Genomic DNA, 6,690 nt, shown 5'->3' with positions numbered 1-6,690 from the left:
ATGCTTATTTAAACTTCCGTAATCATGATGTTTGACATTTTGATTTTAATTTATTACCCTAGGTTAATTGTCCTTTGTCCTGGTTTATTTGATACCTATCTGGTTTTTGTCCATAATAGTCCATCGGTCATAATTATAAAATGCTCGTCAAATTAACCTTATTCCCGAAGTTAAATATTCCAACTAATTAGGGATTCGAACTGTAACAAGGTTTTAATACTTTGTTAATAATTACACAAGGTTATCAACTGCGTGTAATCCAAGGTTTTAATACTTTGTTAACAATTACACCAATTATCCTTGTATGTAATCCACCCCTGTTTTAATTAGTTCATGATACATTAATTTATTCACTTTGGCCATAATGAATAATCAATTACCCAATCCAGTTGATTAATTAAATGATTGTAAATGATGTCGTATAAACGTCACTAAATAGGACATTCGTAATCATTTTAATAATTATTAGATTAACTAATTTGAAGATAGGTTCGACAGGTTCCAATGAATTGTCATTCAATTAGACAATACCCCCCACCTATTAATAGTCAATAGTCCAATGTTCACAAGTGTCGGTCTTTTGTCCAAACCCTAATTATGGTACAAAATCCAATAACCCCGTCTTAATATTTTAGCCCAACATCACGATTATTTCGGCTCAAATAAGCATAATAATAACTTAGTTACGAGACATTAATTTAAAAAGGAAGAACATAGCTTACAGTGATTATTTATCGCGTAGCGTTACACGGACAGAGTTTCGACTTTAAACACCGTAAAACATTTCTTACAATAACCCAACTAAACCATAATTTATTATTAATCTTAAATTAAAATTATAATTATAATATAAATATATTACATTTAGAGATTAAGAGATTGGAAAAAGGTGTATGGATTCGGCAGAAGCTTGTGCCTTTTATAGGCAGATTTTGAATTTGGCTGCTTCGCGAGTGCGGAAGTTTTGTGCCTCACAGCTCCGCGAGTGCGGAGCTTCGGATTCCAGCTCACCAATTTTTGGCCATTTGCTTGTCGACATAATTAATAAATATATATAATTTATATAATTTATATAATTATATATATATATATATATATATATATATATATATATATATATATATATATATATATATATATATATTATATTATATTCTTGTGCATAGTTGACTTGTAATTTTAGCTTCGTTGACTCGCGCGTTGATGCTCAGTTCATGTCTTGGTTCCGGATTTTCGAACGCTTTTTGTATGCTTAGATATCTTGTACTTTGCGTTTCGCGGCTTGTACTTTTGTCATTTTTAGACATTATTCATCAATAAATTGAACCACTTGGATTGTATCTTGTACATTTGAGCTTTTTAGTCATTTGCGTCTTCAAATCGTTGTTTTCTTTTTTTGTCTTCGCACTTATTTATTTAAACGAATATTACATAAAAATAGAACAATTGCAACTAAAAGCTTGTCTTTCTGGAAGGATAATGCTATAAAATATATGTTCATTTTTAGCATTATCAAATATCCCCACACTTGAACGTTGCTTGTCCTCAAGCAATACAGAACTTGAATATAACTTTACTAGAATCACTTCTTTATTCTTCACACTTTGTACATCAGTAATTTCAATACGGCGGCATGAACAATGATGATAACGATTTACAGTCCCACATGACTATAAAAATTTAGATCCGTTAGGAAATTGGATCTTTATGAAAACATTTGATCTTTTGAAAATTCAATCTAGTTTTTACCCTAGATAAGTTTTTCGGAATAACCCTTCACCGGTGTTTGCAAAATGTTTTTGTGGGTTTTGTGGGTTTCAGATTTGAAAATTTTAGCTCAAAACTTATGGTTTTGTATCACCCACTTGCTAACCTTGTATTAGGAAAGCAACACGTCCAGTATATTTGCTTCGTATATTACCTTTCGGTAAACTACCGTCCGGTTGTAAAGGAAAGCGTTGAACAAGCAACTGTTAAGGCAAAGTCTAATGACATGCTTTTGATTATGGTCCTCAACGTGTCAGATGCAATTACTATCCTTTGTAGGAGCAATAGTAAAGATCACCCTATAATTTTTCGGTCTGGCACAAGGTCCTGTCTTCGACCATGCTATGTAACCACCGTTCTTACGGTTGACACCCGATTTAGTTCAGGTGACCTGATGAATTCTGATGAATTCTCAGGATTTTACGTTCAATGGTAATGAACGCAATGAAAATAGGTTTTCAGAAAACAAATCGGTTTTAATTTTGATCAAAATATTTTCTCGTTCAAGCTCGAGTTTAGATATCATTGAATTCCATGAGTTTGTAATTCTCAATCTTTAAGGTCAATCTCAAGGATTGAGTAATATCGGGCTTAAAAGCTGATTTTTAATCTTTAAGGAGATTATCCTTTCTGGGGGTCTGATTCATTAGTCTTATCAAGCTAATTTGCACGGTGCCCCCCATTGTACGATACAGATCCTCTCATGGTTAGGATAAGTCTGACCACTTGGCGACCCTGTTTGATGCTGAGGTCCGTGGATTTCCTGCTGATTTTAGAGATGACTTTTCTAAATTTTTCGTCAACCTACAGCTGGTCTGGACGACAACTTCCTAACCTAAATCAAGAAGCGCATGTGTTTTTCGGAAGACTTTACTTCCTTTTAATGATGGAATTGATTCATCGTGTAGATCCATCTTTCTTTCAAATATATTACAGTAATTCGGGTAAAACTGATTAGTATCTTCCAAAACAAAAGTACCTGCAATAATTTTGTTAAAAAAATATGTGATATATGTCTTTCTTTGCCTTTTTATTCTCTTTTATTCCATTTTAAATGAATTCAAGCGTTTTGGGTTGTTTCTCAATTTATGTCCTTGCCGAGGTAACAATAATTTCGGTATTATCACCTAGTTTTATCGTTCTTAAATATGTATAAACATGATTTTGAATTCATTTAGTTGAAATTTTCACAAAATTTGGCAATTAAACTAAGTGTAAACCCGAGAGAATTTATAACCCTTCCCCACACTTGAGATCTTGCAATGCCCTTATTTGCAAGAAATCAGTAAAAATTTAAATTCATGAGGGTGATTAGTGTAGAAAAATGATTAAAAATACCGAGTTTGCGAACATATTGTTTTATATCACATTTGATATTTTACGTCTTGTCGTTAAAATTAGTAGCTTTTGCTGAACTGAATGTCAATCTTTGAAAATGCGCTGTTTTACCCTGTTTTGTACATAAGATAAACTACAGACATATATATATATATATATATATATATATATATATATATATATATATATATATATATATATATATATATATATATATATATATATATATATATATATATATATATATATATATATATTTTATAAAACCTTTATTTATTAAAACAATTTAAATGAATAATTTTTTTAAAATTTTGTTTCCTTTTACTTTAGGTAGTTTCAGTACGTTTACCTAGTCCGTCCCTCGACAAAATTTAAAATTTGTCGTTTTTAAATTGATTGTTTTAAAAGCAAAGATTTTTGGGTTTTTTTTTATTTTTTTTGGTATACTTTAGATCAATAATATTAAAAATAATGATAAAAAAAATTTTCGCCCCGCCATTGGGTAAAGCAATTTCGGTTCCATTACCTAGTGTTTAACTTACGACGAATTTTAGAAATCATTTTTTTAAACTTAATGAAATAAAGTAAATTTTGTTTTTAAATTCACACAAAACTTAAATTTAAAAATGCATATAAATTTCATATAAAACCTATAAAACAAAAAATTTAGAATGGGGGGAGAAAACTAGTTCTTTAGTGTCTGCTAGTGGAAAAGACCAATCGGATTCCATTCTCGGAACTACACGAGAACAGAACAACTAACTTTAGACAGCATTTTCTTTTTAGAACATTTGAATCTCCCCACACTTAGGTAGCTGTGGTGTCGAAATTGTGATTAACTTCATTGTCAATTTCTCTTGGACCATAATCAACTTGCATATCTGTGACTTTTGCTTTAAGCCATTGGTCGGATTCCTGTGTAATATCTACAAATTCAACTAGTTTCGCCTTTTCTTTAGGCGATAGATTGGATACTAACCGGTTACATAACGTAAAGTTCCCCTTGGTTCTAGCATTGCAAATCCGTTTAATAAGTTTCTTCATTGAACTTTTAATAACGGAGTCATTTAATTTCGTATCAACAACGGGGTTCTTTGTTATCAAGTCATCATTAGGTTTTACTTCATTTTCCCCACACTTAGGCATTTTATTATTGTTAAGCACTACCGTTGGAGTTGGTAAAACAACATGGTTCTTACCAATCGTTTTTGTTGGTTCAACGGTTTTAGTTGGTGGAGATTTAGTCTTTCGACAAACAAAGGTGGACGATTTTTCACCATCATTAAGTGTCATTCTACCCTCTCGTACATCAAATAATGCCCTGGTGGACGCTAAGAATGGTCGACCTAAAATTAGAGGAACGTTTGAGTCCTCTTCTATGTCAATGACAATAAATTCGACTAAAAAGGTTAAATTACCTACTTGAACGGGTACGTTGTCAGCAATTCCAACTGAGTGCTTAATGGTTTGATCAAAGAGTCGAACACTCATTTTCGTTGGACTTAACTCACCTACACCTAATCTCTTATATAATGAAAGAGGCATAATACTTATACTCGCACCTAAATCTGCTAGTGCATCATACATGACACAATCACTAAGTAGATAAGGAACAATAAATTCACCCGGATCACCCATCCTGGGTGGAAGTTTTGGTGGATCTGTCTTTACCGGGTTTATCTTTACGGTTTTTGTTTCTTGTACTTTTTTATTCTTCTTCTTTTTTCCAGAGGTATCACAAACTTTATTGCCTATCACTTGCTCATACTCAACTCCTTTTCTTGGAAATGGCATGGGTGGTCTGTATGGTACAACTACTGGCTTTACATACTCGGGTGGTGGTGGTGTTGTAACTTCTTCATTGTTACTCACATCTAAAACCTTCCCATCTTCTGGTGCGTGTTTTTCAGAATTTGTTGAAACCATATTAACATTCTCATTCCGAGGATTTACTTCAGTATCACTCGGTAGCTTTCCTTGTTCCCTCTCACTCATCATGCTAGCAAGAGTACCTACATGTTTTTCTAGATTCAAAATGGAAGCTTGTTGAGTTCTTAATGACTGATCAAACCTCTCATTTGTTTGGGTTTGAGTTGCAATAAATTGTGTTTGAGATTCCATTAGTTTTCCCATCATTTCTTCTAGATTTGGCTTTTTCTCTTCGGTTTGTTGTGGTGGTTTATACAAGCTAGGTCTTTGTTGATTGAAAGTGTTGTTTTGAGTTGGTTGGTTATTCGAACCTTGTTGGTTGTACGAGTTGTTGTTGGGTCCATTTGGATTGTAAAGAATGTTTTGATTTCGATTAAAGTTTGGCCTTGGCGGTTGATAATTATTTTGATAATTATTTCCCGGCCTTTGGTTCATGTAGGAAACATTCTCACGTTGTTCCATGGTTTGTTCAATGTGACAATCTTTAGTTAAGTGTGGTCCTCCGCATTACTCACAACTGATTCGTATTGCGTGAATATCTTTAGTCATCTTTTCCATTCGTCTCTCGAAAGCATCTATTTTTGCGGAAACGGAATCAAAGTCATGGCTAGAATCGGCGCTAGCTGCTTTAGATGAACGAAAAATATCTTTTTCCTGGTGCCACTCATGTGAGTGGGAAGCAGTGTTATCAATAATTTTGTAAGCTTCAGTTGCGGTTTTCTTCCTAATGGAACCACCAGCTGCTATGTCGATGTATTTTCGTGTAGTAATGTCGACACCTTGGTAGAATATTTGTACTATTTGATAAGTGTCTAAACCGTGCTGAGGACATCCTCTCAACAACTTTCCGAATCTTGTCCATGCCTCATATAATGTTTCATTTGGCTTTTGCGCGAACGTAACAATTTCTCCTTGAAGTCTCACAGATTTAGATGCCGGAAAGAATCTTTTAAGAAATTTCTCAACTAAAACATCCCATGTGTCAATCGCCCCTTCAGGTAACGATTCTAACCAATCTTTGGCTTCTCCCTTTAAAGTCCAGGAAAATAACATGAGATAGATCTGTTCATCCTCAACTTCTCTGATTTTGAATAGAGTACAGATCCTATTAAGGGTTCGAAGATGTTCGTTTGGATCTTCTTTTGGCGTACCACTATATTGGCATTGATTAGTTACCATGTGTAGGATTTGTCCTTTGATTTCATAATCTGGCGCATTAATGTCTGGCCGAATAATGGCGTGACCTTGTCCCGTGCGTGTGGCTCTCATTCGGTCTTCCATACTTAGAGGTTCCGTTACTTCCATATATGAATTTGTTGAATACGAATCACTAGAGGATTTTGATTTAACGGTTTGTGGTTCAGGAGGAATGATTAGTGTTTCAGGATCTTGAAATTGTCCTTGAATATCCTCCGGGTTCTCAATTGTGAGGTCGGGTTCAAAAAATGAATTATCAGAAATTTGAATTGGAGTACTCGTTCGACTAGATGATGATTCTAAAGAAAAAATCAACGGCGACAATATTGGCTAGATGTCTTGATCGAGTTACAGGAGGTGAACGTATGAAAGGTGGTGAACGTTTTGCTCGGTGCATTCACTGAATATCCTATTAGTTATAAAAATAAAAATTATATAAGTTATCAAATTAATAGAATT

General features: G+C 33.6%; 1 non-coding gene across 1 annotated transcript; it reads left to right on the top strand.

The window, feature by feature from the left end:
- The first annotated feature begins 5,848 nt into the window (after nucleotides 1-5,848).
- Nucleotides 5,849-5,955, top strand: LOC139846149 (small nucleolar RNA R71). Its single transcript, XR_011758888.1, has one exon. It is a non-coding gene; the product is annotated as a small nucleolar RNA R71 (small nucleolar RNA).
- Nucleotides 5,956-6,690: the final 735 nt, after the last annotated feature.

Source organism: Rutidosis leptorrhynchoides, chromosome 4, assembly GCF_046630445.1.
Source record: "Rutidosis leptorrhynchoides isolate AG116_Rl617_1_P2 chromosome 4, CSIRO_AGI_Rlap_v1, whole genome shotgun sequence".
NCBI lineage: Eukaryota > Viridiplantae > Streptophyta > Magnoliopsida > Asterales > Asteraceae > Rutidosis > Rutidosis leptorrhynchoides.
The sequence above is the reverse complement of the archived record's forward strand: the minus strand, read 5'-3'. Positions and strand labels throughout refer to the sequence as shown.